Here is a 23,206-nt window from a genome sequence, read left to right as displayed (position 1 = left end):
GGGGAAACTTTCTCATAGAGGGAATCTTGTTCTCAAAATTTCATTGTGCTATGACATGTTGTGTTGCCATCAATGCCAAAGAGGGATATTGTTGGATACAACTGATTAGTTGTGTGTTGTCATTGATACTACACAAATGTCATATTAGTTGCCAGATGGTACATACTAAGCTCACTTGGCTAGTTAAGATAGTTTTCTTCATCTACCGAGAATTCTTGAGTCTACTCTATACAAAAGGCATACCTATTGAACTCACTAGGTTAACAAAAGGAAAATTGAATAGAACTAGTATTAAGTGAGTTAACTTAGTTGGAAAAGGAATTTTATAAGTTCATGGTGTTAACTGAGATTCTATAGGTGAATACAAAAATTGCTTTAGAATCAGTTTCTACTGAGTTGGGTTAGCTACCAGAGGATTTTTTTATTTTGGCATGTAGAGCTTAATTATTTTACCTATTGATTCTAGCTAACTGAGGTAATGAATTTTGGTTATTCTAATTTTTATTTGAGCCAAATTGACAATCTGAAAGGTATAAATCATAGGCCAAGTTGTGATTTCAAAATGTGTGATATACAAGCTGAAAAAGTTGAAAGAGATAATATCAGAGGAAGTAAACTTGAAGGATAAGTAAGTATCCTTATGGAGCATAAAAGTATTATTTAGTCAAGAAGGATCTAGTATAAAGATAGAATGAAGATCTGTAATTAGCAATTTAGTTGCATCACAATTAGGTCATTTTTCATTTTTACTCTCTAACCATTGTAGCTGTGATCTAAAATCTCTTAACAGAGGTTGTTTAACAACCATTTGTAAATCCTCTAATGAGGTGGAAATTCTATTGAATTGTTTCAAGTCATCTTAGAAGGCCACTCCTAACAAGGTGATTAAATCCTCTAACAAGGTCACACCTAATAGTGTATTTTTTAACCTTTAATAGGGTTGGCTCCTAATAGGGCTCACTTCAGAAGAATGAAAAACAATAACTAGTTGTAATTGGTAGTTTTCCCAAATTGGGTTTCCATGTTAAATCTTACTGTCAAATGTGTTCATGCTATTTAATTTTATATTTTTGCAACTAAGTTAAAGTAATAGTAATCACAGATAAATCTAAAGATTTGCATGTTAACATTTACCAAGCAATCATAATGTTTACTGAGTTACAAAATTTTCTTTGTTTTTTGAGCATCAATAGTATTTAATTTACAAAGTTTGTTTTTGTACTGACATCTAAGGGATCTAGGATTTATTTTAGTGGTAACTAATTCATCCCTCCCTTCTCAGTTAATCCTCTTATATTTCCAACATTTAAATGTTACCAAAATAGATCCATACACCTTAATTAAGTATCCTTAACAACCATAAATATAGTTGTCAAAGATTCAACCTATAAGTAAGTGTTGGTGGAGAAATGAAAATTTCCTTATCCTTGATAGGTTCCCAACTCACACAAGTGATTTTCCACTTATAAAAGAAAGATTGAGCTAACAAGTTAATTTGTTCCCTACACTAGATTTAGAGTATGTAAGAATGATATTAAAATACATCGAACCATTATGGAAAGAAGATATAGTTAGAATCTCACTTGGTGGTTTTCATCAATGGAGTACCCCAATGGAAACCTTTTGAAACTTAAAGGAAAATAGAAAAGTAAGTAATGAGATTATAGAAAGTTACCATTGTTCTCAACAAAATAGTGAAAACACCCCTAAATGTCTGTTGATCTTTTGCATTTACTATCCAATGTGTATTTCCTTAAATTTTATCCATGTGGCATGAGTTCTAAAGAATAATAGATGAATCAAAATTCTCATATAAAGATACACAAGTAATCAAATGAGTTACCTCTTTTATGTTATTTCTCATTCTATTGATATGAATAGCTTTTCAAAAGCCTATTACTATTACCTTTCTTGTCTTATTTACTTTTTCTATTCAAAATCTTATTCCTAAGCTTATGGCAACCAATTTTGTAGGTTTGGATGGTTTGAGGGATCAAGTACCAATTGCATAATTTCATGGACACATAACTTTGCTTCTATGACATGGTAGACTTCCAAAGGAGGTTAAAATCTAAAAAAATTCATCACATTACTAAAAAGCTCCAAGGATGTGGTTTAGTCAAGGCCACTAGTTTTCCAGTGGCTATCCAAGCCTAAGAGGTTATTTAAAAATGCATTCATCATTACAACCCAAAAACCAAGCAAATTTATTTTCCTAATGATACAATATTAATTTCAATCGATAGGTAAATAGTGGTAAAGTACCTTCATGTGCCAGAGTAGGAGGAGTTCTCTTACTGAACCTTTATAGGAGTAATCTTAGAATTCTCATAGAAGAAGATGATATGGAGGAATGAGATCATGACAACATGGTTCCAGAAGCCACATTATGATAAGAGAAGAGTTCGTAAAAATTTATTCGAAACCAATCTTAAGCAAAAAATAATTGACATTTTTTCTACATAGTTTGAAAGGTGAGGTAGAATCCTTAAATTTGATTGAGAAATAATTCTTTATACTTAAAGTTATATGCTTAGACACCTAGTACATTGGTTAGATGCAATAGGTAAGTGAGATTATGTCCAATTCTCTCTAGGAAACCAAGTTTTACAATATATTATACATGTCTTCCTTCTTGATTTACATGTTGTCTTCATTGCAATTATGGCCCAACCTTCCAAGATTAGGGAATTTCCTTGATGATGTTAAGTCTTATGATTTTTACCCATGTCTTCAATTACAAAATAGTTATGCAGAATATGTTAAGGTGAATGGCACATTTTCCATGAGGATTTGTATGGAACTACAAGGATGCCCATACAAAAGATTCAATCCTAAAGCCATGGCCACCATCATTTAGTCTAGATGTTACTTTATTCAATTCTCATCATTTTCTTATTTTCATCTTGCAACATTTGATGGATTTCACTTGAAGCTATCAAGGTATCTAAGTGACATGATTGTGTTGTTCAAGATTATACAACATGCTCTACAAGTGAACATACTTAGCTAATGCTTGAAGAAGAAGTGATATGAATTCCTTGTGAAGATAGGAGCTTTTAGTTGCGACATTTGGTTTGATGCTAGGAAAATGATGAAGGTGTTCTAGAAGAAATATAAGCTAGACATATATGAATTATTGTGGCCTATGTTTGACCCAAATAGGTATATCAAAGATTTTTTATAGATCGGGAGCATGATAAAGCATATCACCACAATAAAAGATTATTGGGCTTATTATAAAGATGAATTTGCGAGTCATGATCAAGCCTTCACTAGATTGATAGTTGATCAATGAAAATGTATAAGGAAAATATAGATGTAGATGAAATTTAATATGATAGTCAAAATATGTATAGCAATACTTATTTGACCAAGTTGAGGTACACTCCCATAAGTTTAAAACATTTTAAAGATGTTGTGGAGGATCTAGACATATTGATGACCAAAATCTACAAGAGAAGTAGAAAGTGGGTCGAGTGGACCACAACATGTAGAAGTAGAAGCTAAGGTGCATCCATTTAGTCTTCCCCAAAAGTAGCAATAGCCTCATCTTCTCATGGTAGTGCTTTAAGCACAATACTTCCTATCACTCAAGGGCCTACTAAACCAACTAGTGGAGGTGAACAATCTCTTGACAATAGCATTCCACTTGATGAAATTTTATAGGATGGTTTAGTGCTAGTGAGAAAAATAGAAACAAAGGTTGAAAAGAAGGTAGAGGAGGTGAAAGATAGTGTGGTCATGGTAGATCTCTCACCTAGCAGTAGTCCCATTCATAATTGCCCCATTACTCCTACCAAATAGCCCCCAAATACAAGTGGTTGATATTGGAGATGGTGGGAGTAGTGAGATTGAATCTAAAGAGTTTCATGAAGCAAAAAAGGAGATAACATAAGAAAAAAAGGGTCCCAAAGATTCAAAACTTATTTCTGAAGCTCTAAAGAATCATTTCTCTTCAACTTCAAAGATATTAACTTCAGTTAAGAGGAAAATGTTCAGTGTGGATACAATTGGGACTGTGTCTAAGGCAATTGACACTAAATCATGGCTTGAGAATACCCTAGATAGAAAGAGAAAGAGGATAGAGGAGGGAGTCCAGAAAAAGAGGCTCTGTCTCTAGCCATCTATTCTAGATTAGCATTGAGTAAATTTTAGAAGTAGAAGAAAGGGAAAAGAGTGGACTTTGCATCTCCCTCTTGAATATAGTCATCCAAATGAAAACTAAGGAAGCAGTGGAAGCCTAGATCCTACATAATGGGGATGATTCATTGTTAGAATGGCAATGAAGTCTACAATTCAAAGCTGAGTGATCTTGATAGAAGAAGATGGATTAAAGAAGATGGATGTCAAGATCATAGAAGAACAAGATAAAGATTATGAGTTGATGAAGGGATTGCACACTGAATCTCATAAAAGTGGGCCAGGGGAGGGAGTAGTAGGAGTCACTCTTATGAAAAATAATTTCTCTAATTATCTAGATACTCTAATAGAGAAGTCTACTATTCCCTGGAACATATTATCAAAGCTCCAAAGGCTTGGTGGGTATATACACATGGCTATGGAGTAAATGCAAGAACAGTTGAATACCATCAAAGATGTAGCTAGAGAGAAATCTAAATGGATCTTGAGATACACCAAAATTGATGTCCATAGGCATGAGGATCTAATCTTGATCATTGTTGCTATAGAGACCTATAAGAAAAAGTTAGAAAAGGAAAAGAATGTGAAGTGATCTTTATGCTACCCTTTTGTATTTTGATGTAAAATTCATATCTAACAATTGGCTTCTTTATATTGGTCAATTTTGAGATGATGATATAGTTTAAGTTACATTTTATAATTGTCATCTCAGAATCCTATATGTACCTAATTGAAAGATTAATAAAAGGTCTTCTAATTTTTGGTGTGAAATACTCCATGTTACAGAGACAAGTTGAATGTGTTTTATATCAATTATTTATTCTTCCATTTTTTATGATTTTTTAACATATCTCTTTTACTTGAATTGATTTAAGTAATAAATAGAGTTTTGATCCCTTGTTCAATAAAACAAACTAAAGTTAATAATAGTGTTATTGAAGGTTAAGAGAGATTCTATCCCACATTAGTCCTCAAGTTAGCCCCTTGCATTATACCTATAAATTCAGACAGAAGTTAGTCATTCGACTAAAATTTCTCAACTCTTCTAATTAGTTATTGTTTACAAACATTTGGTATTTAAAGAGTTAAATAAAAGATCAATCTATTTATCAACAAATTTTTGGTGACTCTACTGGGGAGATGAATAGTCACTACACCAATAGACCTATAGTATGAAGAACAAAGGTGTTATCTCATGATAACATAGTTCCCATACTCCAACATAATCTTGGATTCCAAGACAACAAGGAAGATAGAATCTCATCCCTAAATATAGTAATTTGAAGGTACATGATAAATACAAAATGCTATAGAAACACTAGCTAGGTGTTAGAAGAAGAAGAATCTAGAGCCAAGGCACTAGAAAGAGTTGTTTAGAGCAGAGAACTCCAAAGAGATGAAATACAAGCAGAGTATGAAGCTTAGAGGAGAAATTAACTCAATACCCTAGACCAAGCAAAATTTCACAAGAGAACTAGAGATCAAGGTGCACAAGACTCTATTTTTGAAAATCTTACAAAACTTGGCTTCCCCATCCTAGAAGTACCTCAATGAAAGGGTGATAAGAAGAATAGGAGAAGGCCATATCCACCCCCCAGATATCAATTTTTTTTGCAAACCACTTACCATATATTAGCTTTACATAGAGTAGTTGCTCCTCTTATTGTCAATTTTCCACCATACATTGCTAGGATAATTATGTCCACTCCTTGGGCCATAGCCACTGGTCAGTTACACCTCACGGCATATCACACAGCCTTGTCTAGTTTGAAAAAGAACTTTCCCAATTTTTTAGGTGATGGGAAGGTTACCACTAATGAACATATCAAGGTGTATTTTGCAACAACTCATATCTTTGGAGTGACACACAAAGACATAACTATAAGGCTATTTATAGAGACTCTAATAGAAAATGTAACATATTGGTTTTATCATTTGGATGAAACCTCAATTAGAATTTGGGGTAGGATGAGGATGGATTTTGAAATAAGATTCAAAGCTACAAAAGATGAACATGTCCTGCTAGCATAGTTGATGTTTATCAAAAATAACTTGTTACAAGTATGAGGGATTTTGTTGCTAATTTCAATATGATCACTAGTAGAATCCTTACTACTAGTAGAACCACTATAGGTAATTTAAAAAAATTCTTCATAAATGTGATGCCAGTGGATATAAACAATGATCTAAGGAGATCTCAGCCCATTGATTTGCCATATGCTCAAAAGAAAGCAGTCAAGCTAGAAGATGACTTCATCTCCACTGGAAAATGGAAATGAGAGTTTCAAACAAAGGGAAGTTCTAGTAACACTACTTCATCTAATTAGATGCTGTAAAAATTATCAAATGAGCTAGTCGATATGAAGAGGAAACCAAGGTATTTTTTAGTGGCTAATATTATAAATTTAGCTAATTTTACAATTTTTTGGCCAGTAATTTGGCTAATAATTTAAGCTTTGATACAACGTAAATCACAATAGTTTTATAAAATTTAGTTCTAGAATATTTAAAATCACTCAATAATTTATGTTATTGAAAAATTTAAACTCAAATATTTGCCACAATATTCAATATGTTATTATATTTGAGTCACCTAAATATTATATATTATTGAAGAAATTAAATTGAACTAACCAATAATTGTCATGATTATTAGTTACTTAAAGGATATATCACTAATATTTCATTTGCACTATTCATTTAAAGTATATGTAATGATCAGGTCATAATATTCCATAAGGTAAAATAATGTTTAATTTTGATTTGTAATATTCCATGGTTATTAATAAAATTGCTATTATTACTGAGATTTGTCTATAATTTATACAGAAAAATTATGATTCAAAAATAATCACCAATATTAATCATATTTAGAATTAAAAACTAGAGATTTAGCAATAGAAATAATTTTTTTCAAAATAATGAAAGATTTGCCAATATATTATATCTATTTTTGGAGGTGGCTTTCTTAAAGTTTACCCTAGAGGAAACTTCTCAAACTCAGTAACTCCTACCAATGATATTACCAAAATTAGCTAGGAAGGAATATCGATGGAAAAAATTTGCAATTTACTCATTCGCAATAGAGGTTGGCTATTGAGGCTACACCTAAAAAGGGAAACATGTGTGTATTCCATTTAACAATGTACCATGATAATGGAAGTTATCATGAAACAAGCCACATGATGCAATTATTGTCCACTAACGAGCTGAATATTACAACTTTTGGCCTTGAATCTAATTTTTACTCAAATGGTAACTTTGGAAATTTATTTTTAGTGTATGAATTAGACTTTGAAAGATAAGGTGAATTTTATAAAACTATTCATGGAACCTCATAAACATTATTAACTAGGAGCTGAAAGCACAAAAATTAGTCTCCCAATCATTTTTTGGGAAATAAGGTTGCTTCTCCTTCTAGTATGAAGAGAAAAGGAGGTAAGATAATCTTTAAATGTTGGACTTGTCATCAATATGGTCATTATACATCCAAGTTTCCTAAAAGAGAGAAAAAGTATAAAGGAAATTGCAAGCCTAGTATAGATAGATAGTGTTTGTATGCAAATGGAGATAATGACTCTAATGAATAAGCATTAAGTGCTAGTGATGATGAAATTAGATGTGTGGTAGTTAAAGAAGAATGTCCAAAAATAGTAGCTTTGGTGTCACTAATTGAGAAGAAATCTAATTAGGTAATTGATAGTGGTTATTCACATCATATGACTAGTGACACAAATAAATTTTTTGACTTCAAAAGTTAGGATGGAGGAGTTGTCAGAGTTGGAAACAATGCAACATGTCAAGTTAAAAGTATTGGATCTATAACTCTTGATGGTAATACTAAGACTAAGGATGTATACTTTGTTGATGGTTTAAAGAAAAATCTTTTGAGTGTTGGACAATTTGTAGACAAAGGTTATCAGTTGTAGCTTATAGAAAAGACATGCATGATCAAAGAGAAAGATGGAAAGGTAATTGGAATAGGAACCAAATCTAGAGTTAATGTATTTCAATTGAATCCTACTAAAATGACATGTTTGGTTGCAAAGGTATATGCCTGTTGGTTATGACGTAAGAGATGTTGTCATATAAACTTTGACAATATTGTGAAGAGTAGTAGAACGTTTGCAGTTAGAGATTTTCGAAAGACTATAAAGCCAACTAACACAATTTGTATGGAGTGTGTTTTGGCTAACTATAGCATAGCTTCTTTTCCTAGCAAGAATTTTACCACTACATCAAAGTTGGAGATTGTATACATAGATCTCAATGGTCTTACAAAGACAAAAGAATTTTATAGTGAAAGGTATTTCATGATTCTAGGGGATGATTTTTCTAGAACAATGTTGGTTGCATTTCTTAAAGAGAAATATGAGGCATTTGATAAGTTTAAGATATTCAAGAATAGGGTTGAGAATGAATCTAGTATGAAGACTAAATGTTTAAGATTAGATAGAGGAGGATAATTTACCTCAAATGAGTTTAAGTTATTTTGTAGAGAAAATGGAATTAAAAGATAGTTATCAACTTTGAGAACCCCGAAACAAAATGACATTGTAGAGAGAAGGAACAAATTAGTTACAAAAGCTACAAGAGTTATGTTAGTAGAGCATGATGTATCCAAGAAATTTTGGAGAGAAGCTGTGAATACAAAAATATACACTATGAATAGAGTGCAAGTCAGGAAAGACACAAGCAAGACCCCTTATGAACTATGATTTGGTCACTCACCTATAGTTAAGTATTTTAGAATTTTTAGGAGTAAGTGTTATATCAAAAGAGATGATGATATTGGTAAGTTTGATGCTAGAAGTGAAGAAGGTATGTTACTTGGTTATTCATTCAAAAGAAAAGCTTATAGATATTACAATTAGAGAACTAAGACTATTATGGAAAGTGAAAATACAAGAATTGATGAGAAATTTAGGATACAAGAGAGAATAGTTGACTAGAATTCAAATGATGATGTTATTACTAAGACAAGGAATGATGAGGTATTTCTTGAGACTAAAAATGAATTTTAGAATGAAGGAGAGCCAAGGCAGAGCTTAGAACCTTCACTAGAGTGAAGAGTTGAGATAGAAAATCCTACTTTAGGAAAGAATATGGTAAAGAATCACCCATCCAAGTAGATAATCAGAAGTGAAGACAAAGGTGTGATGACAAGAAATAGAGTCAATGAAGAACTATGTTTGAGATCTCAAATTGAACCCAAGAATGAAAATGAAGCATGTAAAGATGATTATTAGAAACAAGCTATGAAAGAGGAATTAGATTAGATAGTGAAAAATGAGACATGGGAATCAATCCCTAGACTAGTAGACTAGAATGTGATAGGAACTAAATGGGTATTCAAGAACAAGATGAATTGGAAAGGAGAATTTGTAAGGAACAAAGAAAGATTGGTATGTAAAGGTTACTCACAGCAAGAAGGAATATACTATGAAGATACTTATACTCCAGTGGCTTGAATAGAAGTAGTAAGATTATTCTTAGCCTATGCAACATAGAAGAAATTCAAACTATATCAAAAAGATGTTGAGTTAGCATTTCTAAATGGATAACAAGAAGAATAAGTATACATTGATTAGCCTGGGGGATGTCCTTTGAAAAATAACAAGGAAATAGTATGCAGACTAAAGAAAGCATTGAATGGATTGAAGCAAGCACTGAGAACCTAGTATGCACGGTTGGACAAACATTTGACAAAGCTTGGATATAGAAAAGGTATGGTAGATAGTAATCTATATTCGAAAGAAATTGATGATGGTTTGATAATTTTGGTAATATTTTTTGATGATATCATATTTGGAGGTAATGATGAGGAAAGTAAGAGGTTTTTTGAGGAGATTAAGAAAGAATTTGAAATGAGTATGATAAGAGAGATGAAATATTTCCTAGGATTGTAGATTGTACAAAATAAAGAAGGAATCCTTATTTCTCAAACTAAGTACTGGAAGTATTTATTGAAAAGGTTTGGTTTTCAAGCATGGAAACCTATAGGAACACCTATGGTAACTCAACACAAGCTATCTAAAAATGATGATACACCTACTATTGAGTAAAAAATGTATAGATCTATGATTGGAGGTTTGCAATATCTAACTCACACAAGGCCAGATATAGAAAATGCAGTTAGAATTGTTGCAAGATTCAAGATTGATCCTAGAGAAACACATTATGTAGCAGTAAAAAGGATATTTAGATATCTAAAGGGAACATCAAAGTTCAGATTGTGGTAAGAAAGATCTAATGATTTCACTTTAAATGTTTAGATTGATGTAGATTGGGCACGTAGTATTGATGATAGAAAACCACCATTGATGGAGCCTTCTTTCTTGGAGGAAGATTTGTTTCTTGGTTAAGCAAGAAGTAGGATTGTACATCATAAAGTATAGTAGTAGTAGAGTATGTCATAGTAGCAAATAATTTCAATCAAGTTATTTGGATGAAGTAGATGTTGAAGGATATAAGGATAGAAGTCAACAAACCTATTGTTATACATTATTACAACTCAAGCATGATAAATATGTCTAAGATTCCAGTGTGGCATTCTAAGATCAAGCATATTTCTTTTAATTATCACATGTTGAGAGAGAAAGTTGTAGATAGGGAAATTAGAATGGAGTATATGAATACTAAAGAGTAGATTGCAAATATATTCACTGAGCCTCTTCCCAAAGAGACTTTTGAGTATTTGTGAGGTATGCTTGGGGTTATGCCCCTTCCTAAATCAAATTAGAAGATGGAAGAATGTATTAGTCTAGTGTAACATAGTACCATTGTTGTTTGGATTGAAAGTTGATGCTTCCTATATTGGGGAGTATATGTGATGGAGCGAGTCATTTAGGACTCTTGTTGGATATTCTTGTGAACAATGTCTTTGACACTTGAGCTAGTAAGAATTAGTTGTTGAAAAGTTTGATTCAATAAAGTTGGTTGCTAAAACCTTTGACATTGATGTCAATGGGAGAGAATATTGCATGTTAAATATTATGTTTATGGAGAATTTTTCGATGAAAAACAATGTGGAAATTTTTGGCATAAGTTCAACACAGAATGACAATTTGATAGAAAGCACATTGAGGTGTATCAATGGTGAAGAATGATTGAGGAAGAGGATTTGAAAAGTAAGATGAATAGTCTTTTTGTTAGTATTCTTGGAACTGGATGTATTTCATCTATGTTTCCATCAATGCCAAAGGGGGAGATTGTTGCAAGTATGAATGACGATGATATTCCTAAGGAGGAGTATTGTAGATATGTTACTATGATGATATGTTACATTCATCACTAAGTTTGTCATTGATGTCAATATATCAATTTTCTGTGGTATCTAATAGAAGAACAACAGAAAGATCAAGTTTGGATAGATGGCTAGTTGAGTATTCTAACTATCTAAGGTTATTGGAGATACTTCTAAGTATCAAGTATATGTAGTTAACATTGGAAGAAGAAATGATAAGTCTAGAAGAAGTTATGTAAGTTTTAGTGATGTCTATTTTGAGATGGAGTTTACAAAGGCATGTTTTGGTAAACTTGTTATATCTCTTAGCATAATTGATATTATAAGGACCAAGGTTGAGGACATAAATAATTCATGTTGATGATGACTTAACTAATTTTTATCTAACTTATTCAAGTTTTAAGGAAAAATATTTATGTTATCACTAAGTACAACGTGTTCTTAATGTGGTCCTATAATAATTGATTGACAAGGTCTAACAGTCAACTCAAGGAATTTTTTTAAGGACTTGGTATAAAGGAAGGACATTTTCATTTATCAAGTATGACATGAAATATATTGATGCAAAAAGATTGTAAGAAGAGAGAGAGTAGAATGCAAATTTGATAAGAGAAGTGCTAAAGTGAAGGAAACTTCATTGTCAAGGTTTTGCTAAGTGATCTGAGGTTTGATATTTGGATCTGAGGTTCATGACTTATTCTACAAGGTTTGATAGTGATTGGTTTAGTTGAAAATATAAATAAAATAAGGACATAACAATAAATTATATATTTGAGTAGTGAGCTCTTCTTGTAGTCGAAATTGCATGTTTGGGTAGTGGGTGCATCTTGCATACATTGTACTAAAACTCCTAATAGGTTTGACACAAATTCTAATAGGGTTGGAATCTCCTAACAGGGATTCAAAGTCTCCTAACATGGACTTTATGTACTAAATGTTGAAATAGACTCCTAACAAGGTTCATCCTCCAACAAGGAATATTTATATTAGTACATCATCTTGTGGGCATCATTCCCACTAATGTTCCTCCTCTGATCAGAGGCTTCCCTAGTCAACATATCTTGTGTAATTGTCTATGTGCATCTTATTATGGTTGTTATTTAATTTGTATAATGGTGAAGTTTGGACAAAGAAGATATATGTTTTAATTATTGGACAACTAATTTGATAACTGATTCACTCCCCCACCCCTCTTAATTATCTTGGTTGACTATTGTTTATAACAAGGGAATTAAAGTTTTAAATGGGATGTTCTAGAGAAAAAGCATTCCAAAACATAAAGAATGCCATTGCTAATTCTCTAGTCCTATGTCATCATAATTATAAACTAGATTTTATGATGTATTGTTATGCTTTTGAACACAAATTGCCAGCTATTCTCATGTAGGATAACAGAGGAGTATAAGCCCCTATTGCCTTTATGAGTATATCCCTAAAGAGTCATGAGATGAAATACTCTCAAACTATAAAACTTGCCTTCTTTGTGACTAAAGCTTTCAAAAATTTCAGATTTTATATTCTACGCTCTCATTCCTTGGTTCATGTGCCTAACATGGCAGTAAAGAGTGTGTTGAGTCAACAAGATGTAGGGTGCAGTACCAAAGGGACATATGCACCTAAAACACAATAGTATAACATTAAAATTAAGCCTACACAAATTGTAAGAGGTAATTCCTTATGGAAAGCTATAGGAGAAATTGGAAGCACTAAAGAGTCAGAAGAAAAAAAATTAGTTTTGGAAATGAGTCTATAGGACCCTTGTTTCAAAAATATTACATACCTTACAACATATGGTGAATGTCTTGAAGGATTGACAAAGAAAAAAAAAAAAAGATATCTCAAATTAAAAGTTACTAAGTATGTTATTTGGGATGATAAACTATTCAAAAGATCCATAGACAAAACTTTCCTCAAATGTGTAGATAAACAACAACAAGAGAGATTGATAAAAATGTTTCAAAATGAAGCATGTGGGGGACATTTCTCATTCTCAATCACTTCTTTTAAGATATTTTGGAAATATTATTATTGTCCTGAATTTTTTTAAGATGCCTACTACTAGGTGTCAAAATGTGAAAAATGCAAAGTGTTCATGGGCAGACCTTAGTTAGCCACATTTCCTCTTAGGCCTATGGTAATCAAAGGCATGTTCAAATAGTGGGGCCTTGATTTCATTGGTCCTATTAATCTAGCATCTAGTGCTGGTCACACCTACATCATCACTGCAACTGATTACTTAATGAAATGGGTTGAGGCTAAGGCAAACAAGAAAATCACTTCCAAAGTTATCTATAATTTCATAAAGGAAAATATACTAATTAGGTTTGGCATACCCATTAAATTGGTAATGGATAACACATCATATTTTTCTTCATTTGAAATTACTAAGTTTTGTTTTGAGTATGACATAACAATCAATCACTCATCTGACTATTTTTTGCAAGGGAATGGTCAAGCTGAGTCTAGTATCAAGAGCTTGGTAAACATTGTGAAAAATATGGTATTTGATAATCAAAATCCTTGGCACAAGAAGATTCATGAGGCACTTTGGGTGGATAGTGTTGGAGTTTTAAAACTACTGAACCACAAAGGTTCAATACCAAATTGATAGTGTTCACATAACCTAAGGATTAGCCAATTCCTATTAGCAATTACATGTGTAAACCATTCAGACCCAACTTCAACAAAACCAAGGGTGCTTTTCTACTCTTTAGGCTCTGCAAAACCAAGGTGGCTATACCCAAGGATGATTCAAGACTAGAAGATACTGTATGAAAATTATTTTTCATTCTAATTTTTGTCTCAAATCCTTAAATACATGCATGGTTCTAGCATTTTGAATAAACACATCCCATATAATAGACTTGGCCAAATTTTTTCTATAGATTTGCAAGTGTTCACAGCAAAAGTGGCTAACTAAGGCTAAACATTCCATGCAAACAAGTGTTGACCATCATTTAAGATCTTCAAAAAATGTAATTTAAAGATGATTGTGATTTTATAATTGATGATTTTTCACAATGTATCTATTCTATAGACTAAGTAAAATTTGATCAGTGCCTATTCCATTGGGACTTAGATTCTACTTCAATTTGTGATCTAATCTATTGTTTTACAACAAGAATCATCAGCATTTCTTACTAAATTTCATTCTTATAGACACCCTTTCTATTACCATGAAAACCCCATCAATTTCATCAAAAGCATTTACTTAATTCATTGAGTTAACAAAAGTAATGAATTGAAATACAACCTAAATCAATTGCATTCAACTAAGCAAGCTTTACTCACAAAATGTAAAAATAACTAGGTAACAGCTACGGAGACAAGATTCAATAAAAACTAATATGGCAATAGCTCATTACTTGTATTAATTTTCTTTGAAAAATGTATACAATTGTTGTAAACTTAGAATGATCTCAAGAAAAGACACAAAGATCAATCCATATTGACATATTCTTAGAAAATATGTAGAGAAAATAAATCATAAAATTCTACTCAAAGAATGGACTGAAAACATCCTAAGTGTAATACTAAAATGCATTAGAAATAAAACCCTTCTCTATCCCTAGGATCTCACTTAAATACCAAGAGATGCAATGAGCTTCAGGCATAGAGAACTAATAGGTGTCCTTTGCAAGAAATAACACCTATCACAAAATGACAAAAATGTGAGTAACATAAAGTTTTCTAGATCAAACATTCCATTTGGTGGGTCCCCTTCTGTTACATCCACTAATATTGTTGATTTGACTACTATTCTAATTCCTCTATGTATGTAACTACCAAGCTAGCAAATGATGAAGTTTTTTCAGATGATTGTAAGTTAATCTCCACCTATGGGTTTTCACCATCTTCATCCTATGGGTTTGGGCTTGCAACTAAAATTGACTGATCATTCTTGTCTTTTTCTTCTTGTTGGCCTTGTGTAATGACATTGTCAATGATTTGGATCTCATCATCCTGTACCTCATCACTGTTAGTTTCAACTTCCTCAAACTAACCATCACGGGCTATTTCTACGACCCACTTGTCAAACGGTGTGTCATCTGGAAAATCAAATTGCAGAATATCCTATTACTTCTTGATAACAAACTCTTCCTTATTGTTAATATTAACAAATTCTTGTTTCAAAGAATCAAAGAATAGTTGAACCTTTACCATTTCTTTAGTAGTTTTAGCCCACCGTGCATGCTCTTTTTCATTGAAAATTTTATTCATTCTAAGAAAAAGTAAATGATTTCCTAAGTAGACAAAGATAAAGCTAAACCTTTGGCTATTATATTTATCTAAGTAGGCAACAATTATTCTCTATAAATGAATTCCCTTTTCATCAAACTCTAGGAGATTAACAACCATGTCATAGGTTCTCTCAATTTGATCATGTGATGACCTTATAATAGAGTAACACAAAATGGTCACCTCTATTTTTTTCCCTATTTATTTAAAATAGGCTTTAAAGCCTCATCATTTTCTTTTAATTCATTCCAAATACTCACCACCCTAGCGAATTGGTCATAAACTAATGGTCTATCAATTTTATTAGCCAAGTATGTAAGAGCTTTTCTCAATTTATATTCATATTGTGTATTTAGCTCTACATGTAAGGCCCACAATTTACTCTTTTCTTCTTCAAAATCTTCAGTAGTGTAATATTGTAGCCTTTGGGGTGTATCTGGTATTTCTATGAGGGGAGTGGATTTGAAAGGTTCAACTAGGGGATGAGGGTATGTTATTCTTGGTTTTGTAGACCTCCCCATTAGCTTTTTTTCAAGCTCAATTCCCTTTTTTGCCTCTTTATTGTAGGCCTCTAGAATTGTTTCATATTTGCTGTATAATTCAAACATGGCATGTTCTTCCTTCTTTGTAGTGGCCAAAAGAAATTGAGATGAGTCCACATTCCAATGTGTTGCCTATACATGAGAGGTATCAACAACCCTCCTCATAATGATATTTCCTATCAACCCTAACTCATCTAGCTGTGATGAAACAACCATAGACCCTCTTCTTAGTAACCACATGACCAAAGTAGCTTGATCTTTACTAAATGAAGTCCCTACAAACTCCTTTTTATTTTGATCTTGCAATTCCAAATTATTTGACACAGAATTGAAAATTAATGCATCATCAATGTCCCAATTGGGCAATAATAATATATTTGTAGCTTCTACCATATGTCTCCTCTCTTTAGGGGTTACACTTTGGGACTCTTGAATCATCTGTTCCTATATTTGATTTTGAATGGACACTTCATCCATTTTCGGATGCACTACTTTAAAATTCTAATATCTTTCCTAAAAAAAATTCATGTTTTCCCTCCAAGCCAACAGGTGGAAAGCCCTAGATTTTACAAAACTATCATCAGACAAAAATTGTTCACTATCTTGTTCCAAAATAGGATCCAATTCCCTTCCTCTATAATCTTCTATAGTCAGCTCAAAACTTGGCACAGGAGGCTCTCGGGGTTTTCCTTCACTTATTTTTGATTGTAGGACCAAAACTTCCCCTTATGATCCCAATTGCTCAATTTTCTCTTTAGTGAGCTATTCCTCACCAATTCTCAAGGGGGTCTGTGAGGGTGAGTATTACTCAACATGAGGATCCTCTTCCCTTATTATATTTCTCCTCTTTAGAGAGGGTTCAAAGTGCCTCTCTTCCACAAAAATACTAATGGATGCCATTATTTTCTTTCCCTTGTCTATAGTGACCCCTTTATTCTAAATAAGAGTGTACCCTGGCCTTTTTTGGACAATTGATTGACCTACTGTTGGAATATTCAAATAGAAATAATGCTTCTGAGAAGGGGAGTGAATCAGAAGTACTGTTCCTTTACCAGTAAAACTTTTTAACTGAAAGTAGATTGCATGCATATAAACATATCAAACAATTATGAAAAACACATATGCATCACCACATAACACTTGAGATTTTGGTAACCCAGAAGCCCTCTAGAAATAAGAAGGTAAAACTGGGGTGGGGATGATACCCACAAAATCACTACAGTAATAAAGTTTAACCACTTCTGATGGTCTACCCTGTTAAAGGCTTTACACTGTATCAATAGTGACCTAATTAAAGGATTTCAAACACTTTACATGAAGTGTTACCATTTTAAAGGATTTAATCACCTATTTATAGGATCTACAAAATAGTTGTTAAGCTAACTTATTACCATAGGGTTTCCTTTCCAATACAATTGATATAGAGTATTAGGTATAATAAATTTGATAGCTTACAATCCTTTGATTACTAAATACAGGCACTTGATCTGCTTTCTCTGATCTTGATCCTCTGAGATCTAATACTCTTCACTCTGAAAAATAGTTTTCCTTACACACCCTCATCCATCCACATATACAATGAGGTTTAGTCTTCCTTATAAAGACATTCAAAGACTTAGGGTTAGGTATGGATCTACAATCCATATTGAATCTCTATTTACCGCTCATTCCTTGCACATTTACTATTGGTTGTATGCCTTCTCCAATTTTCTTATTGGCTACATGTAGATTGCATAGGAAGAACAAAAGATTCATTCTTATCTTTTTAATCCTTTTAGATTTGTCATATGTAGGTCATGAAAAATGGTTTACATCTACATTTTTAAACTTAAAAACTCATATGTGCATTATGTGTTGCTCGACACTTACTAATTCCTAATGCTCGGCACATGTAAAAAACTGGCTTACTCAGCTCCTGTTGTATTTTTGTATTTCTCGACATCATATATGACTCGACACTCAAATACCACTCAGTACTTGTTTCATGCTTGGCACCTAAAGTCATTCGACACTTGATCTTCACTCAGCACCTGATCTTCATTCGGCACCTGAAGATCACTTGACACCTAAAGGCTTTCCTGACTTGGCTCATCTTGTGGCTCAACATACATGGTGTACTCAATTCCAATGAGGAAAGTGGTTAAGTGTGTTGGCACTCAAGTGTCAGAAACCATTTTGAGGCTAACAATCTCCCCCTTTCACATGAGTGACAAAAACACTTAACTCACCTTATGAGTACATTTACTAATCTGCTCGATGTACTTACAGAGGTTTAAAAACCTTAACCAATTTTTTTTAATTTACAATATATATACCACAAAATTATTGTAACTCCCCCTGAGTTGATTGTGCCATTATCTATGCTATCTTGGTAACCAAAATTTTATGCTATATATCATGCTCCACCTTTTTATCTTATCTCCCCCATTCTCCCATCTCCTTCATTCTTGTCTCCCCCTTTATCTTGTCTCTCATCTCCTTCATTCTTGTCTCCCCCTTTATCTTGTCTCCCCTTTTTTGATACTTATGTCAAAGGGTTTTGAGGGTTAAGACCATATTTCACCAAAAATGTGTTGTTTACCTCCATAATCATCCTGAGAGCTACATCCCAATTATGCAAAGCAATATCCAATGATTTATGCTGGAGGGCAGCCCCTGCAGCAAGGTGAATAAGTCCTTCTAAAGTAGAAAGATTAGGGTCTTTCTAGAGAATAGTTTTAGCATAGACTTGTTCTTTATGGAGGACTTCCAAATGTGGGGTTATGGAGGATTGGAGCTATAATAGTTTAGCCTTGATGGTGGCCTCTTCTGATGTTAATAAAACTATCTCTTTCTGAGTGTGAAGCATTTGAGAAAAATGCTTCTCACTTTGAGCTGATCTTTTTGTAGCTGCATGGTAGAAATATTCAAATTTCTCTCCAGGCTCATTATCTTTTGGCTGGTCCCTTATGTGAAGTATGAAAAGTCACACAACTTTTTGTGCAATGAGAATATATTCTCAAGTACCTTTTTCACTTTGTCAATGACCTTTGCCAATTCAATCTGTAAAAGTACTATTTCACTAGATATCTTCTCATTAACTTTTTCGTGAAATTTTCTTTCAGACTATTCCATAAGTTTTGCATTTGTCTCTTTGTTTGCATTTTTCACCTAGTCAACAATTTCTAATAATTGCTCCATGATATGCTTTGACTCATTTGGTGACTAAATACTAAAGACATCCATAAATATGTCTTTAATTTCATGTAAATTTTGTTTTTGTTGATACTCCTTCCTGAGTATCTCTTGCCTCTTTCTTCTATTTAATGCTTCCTGCACCTCATTAATTTGATCAATGTTTATTGTTTTTGAGTCATAACTTGGTATGAATATCTCTTCATCTAGTTTAGGGTCTCCATAGTGAAGTACCCTTGCAACTTTGGTAGAACTAGATCCTACTGCAGATATTTGCAATGGCTTTTGTGAAGGAGTCCTCGAGGTAGGAAAATTTATCAATGTTTGTATTGCCTCTTGCTCTTTACGGGTTTCCTCTATTTTCTCCTCCTGCTATCTACTTTGAGAAATTATTGTAATCTTAGGAAGTGCACCTTGAGTTTGTGCTGTAGAAGTAGATGTAATAGTCTGCCCTATTGGTTTTCTTTCTTTGTCTATTGTTGCACTCGGCTTCTAAACTGTGGTGTCAATTATGCCTGTTGAAACAACTGTTGGCATTTGAAGTTGACTACTAGTAGCAATAGAGATGATGGAAGGTGGTTCTTGTGGATTCACCTTATCTCTAATTGTGTTTTATACTAGTTTTTTTAATTCATCCATACTGACCAATACTAGATTTGCACATAATCTTGCTTGTTGCATGGATTGGTCAAGGATTCTTTTGAGATCTTCCACAGTTAATGGATTGATGTTTTGAGTAGAAATGTCAGGAACATCTTGTACTATTACATTTTTTTAGTTGTGATGGGTACATGAGGAGGGCTAGGAGGTGGAAATTGTGTGTCTTGCACCCTCTGGTCCTATTTCTACTCTTACTCAGCTATTGTTGTTTCATCTTGCTTTTGTATCTCCTCCTTTTTTTCTTTCTTTTCTTCTTCCTTCTTGTCTTCTTCTTGTTTCTTTTCTTCTTCCTTATTTTCTTCTCTGCCTTTCTCTACTTCTTTCTTCTATTCTCTCCTTTTTCTTCTTTCTTCTGGTGGGGCAAAAGCTTCTTCCTTGTATTATTCTTCAAGAAAATATTCAATCTTTTTGTACAAGTTCTTCAATGATTTTTTTGTTCTTTGTACAATATCTTCCATTTTGTTTTGGACAATGAATAATGCCCTATATTTAGGCATAAACCTAACATTGTGCCTTTTGACTACTTTCTCTATTTTCTCCTTAGTCAAATCAGGCAGTATGCTTGCTAGGGTTGATTCTCTCATCTCCTTCTCCATTCTCAAAAAAAAATGCCATCTATCTTCTACAATTTTAGATAGTTCATCTAGCAATTGACCATCTAGCTCAAGAGGAGTGTATTTGAACTATGCCATCATTCAATAAAATGAAAAATGGCTTACCTTTCATATTGATCTTCTTCATTAGTATTAGGTTGAGCTACATATTTTCTTCTTTTCCTTGGCTCTTCCTGTGTCTTCTTGATTGGTTTCTTCTTTGTAGTATCCTCTTTAGATTTTTGTGTGGAGGCCCTCATTTTAGCTCTAGTTGTTGGCTTTCGTGGTGATGGCTTGGTAGTTTTATTTGGTTTGGGCTAAGTTGGAGGCTATTTTGTTTCCTTCCTCTTATTTGGCTTGGCTTGGGTTGGTGCTTCCTTGGCTTCTTCTTCTTCCTCAACACCTTCCTCCTTGTCTTCACCTAGGCCCTGAGTTAATTCCATTTGGCCTTGCTCCTGTTCATCCTCATCATCATCATTGTCATCATCATCTTCTTCTTTTGCTTTAGCCTCTATTTCTTCACCAAATTTCTTCTTAATTTTCTTCATCAATTTATCTTTGTTTTTCAATGTGGAGGCAATTTTTAATTCCATATTTATCTTTGACCTGACCACATCATAAGTGCCAAAGTGTGGTGCACTTTTATCTGTCTCTTCTGTCAACAACGCAGTTATTGTTGTAGATGATTCATCTATGTTGATCTCATAACCAAATGGCCTTAGCCATCTCACCCTTGAAATTGCTACTTGGATATAGGTGAAGTCAATATCAACTAAGAAGCATATATCATTAATAAGTTTTTCTACTAAGGAAATTGGTATTCTCACCCTTTGTTTCATGGATTTTTTTAAATCTTCAAAATAGCTTGTCATCAAGGTATCAAAATTGTCTCCCATTTGTTCTATATATTCATTTATTTGGGATATGATAGTTTTATCACTTCTTCATGTAGCTTTTCCAAAAGAGGGAAATTCATTTTGAACATAAAAGAATATACAAACCAAAATTTCTCCAAATTTGCATTGGGCACCCTTTGACTTTGTTATAGCTGTTAGGTTTTCATTTATCTGCTATAGTTGTAGTTCAGCAAGTTCACTAGTTTCTAGCCTACATCCACTGCAATACATGGCACACTATTGAGTCTACTAGATTGGTAGAATTTGTGGGCAATAACTATTACAATAAACTGAACTAGAGGATCCTGAATGGTATGAATAGTCATTCCTCTTTTGTTCCACTGAGCACCTGTGTTCTTTTCTATAACTTCCTTGGATTCACTTCTCAAGGTCTTGTGTCGATCTAGGGTAGGATATCCAATTACCCTATGAATTATTCTTTTTGTGATTTTGACAGGGACATATTCTAACCACAGACTACCATCATGAATTCTTCTCAATACAAGTATGATCCACTATGTCTTGAACATGGTGGGAAAACTCAAAACTTGTGTTAAACCTTTCTTTTCAACAATTTTGTATTCATCTTTTAATACTCCATCGACACACAACTTTGCAAAGGCTTCTCTTATTTCCATATCTCCTAGGGCTCCTATCTTGCAATTGTAGCATCTTCTTACATCCTGGACCATAACAACATTTGGGGGTATGCAAGAAAGGGCTTTGGCTGGGCGTTCTTGTATGCAACTTTAGGAATAGGGAAAAAATTGGGCTGCCTAACCTCATTAGATACTAGCTAAACTTCAAACAACTCTTTTCCCTAGGTTTTCTTGGAACTCAAAGCCATTTATGCAAACTAGTGTTTCCTTTACATAGAAATATGAAACTGCATAGCTCAGCACAAATGAAATTACCTCAAGATCGATGAAAACGCATTGTAGGAGGTTGCAATTAGCTTGGAATGCTAGATTCTCTGTTGTAAAGTCACTCTATGCTCTTTATCTTCTTTGCTTCTTGATTGAAATGAGGAAAAATGATTGAAATCATGATAATATACCCTATTTCTATTGCACTAAATGCTCGACTACAAACTCAGCTTATCAAGGATTTTAACATTACTCGGCTTGCACTACATTTCCTCTTTACTGGGCTTCCATAGGAATTACTCAACTAGGCATTAGTCATCAACTTGGTCGGTGTTAGGAACTCAACATGTATTGGGGATTAACTTAGCATCCAAAGATAGCTTGACATCTTCATTTAAAATTTTGTCTTAACATCTTGTTTCATGTAGATTTATACTTTGCATTGTTTCTCCCTAGTTTAGGGCTGATGTATGATACTTCCTTATATGTATCAGCCCCATAGGCTCATCTTGAGATTAATTGGATGAGAAATGATCACTTGACCTTATGGGTGAAGTGACCCTTTTATTAGATGTACTTGATTCATTCTTTTTCTACCATGTATTCTTCATGTCTATTCTGATGTGTTCCACATCAATATTTTCTTTGCCCTTGTTTGATTCAATTTTTGGTGCTTTCGACCTTGTAGGACAGTTTTTGCTGATATGACCAATTTTTAGGCAACTAAAACATGTGGTTTGGCTTAGCCACCTACTATAATTCCCTCTGAAATGTGTTCTTATATAGTTTTCAGGGATATGCCCATATTCCTGGCAATAATGATAGTTATATCTAGTGTTTTAATCCC

The sequence above is a fragment of the Cupressus sempervirens genome, chromosome 5 (assembly GCF_028749045.1).
Source record: "Cupressus sempervirens isolate cs-2001-9-10 chromosome 5, ASM2874904v1, whole genome shotgun sequence".
Lineage (NCBI taxonomy): Eukaryota > Viridiplantae > Streptophyta > Pinopsida > Cupressales > Cupressaceae > Cupressus > Cupressus sempervirens.
The sequence above is the reverse complement of the archived record's forward strand: the minus strand, read 5'-3'. Positions refer to the sequence as shown.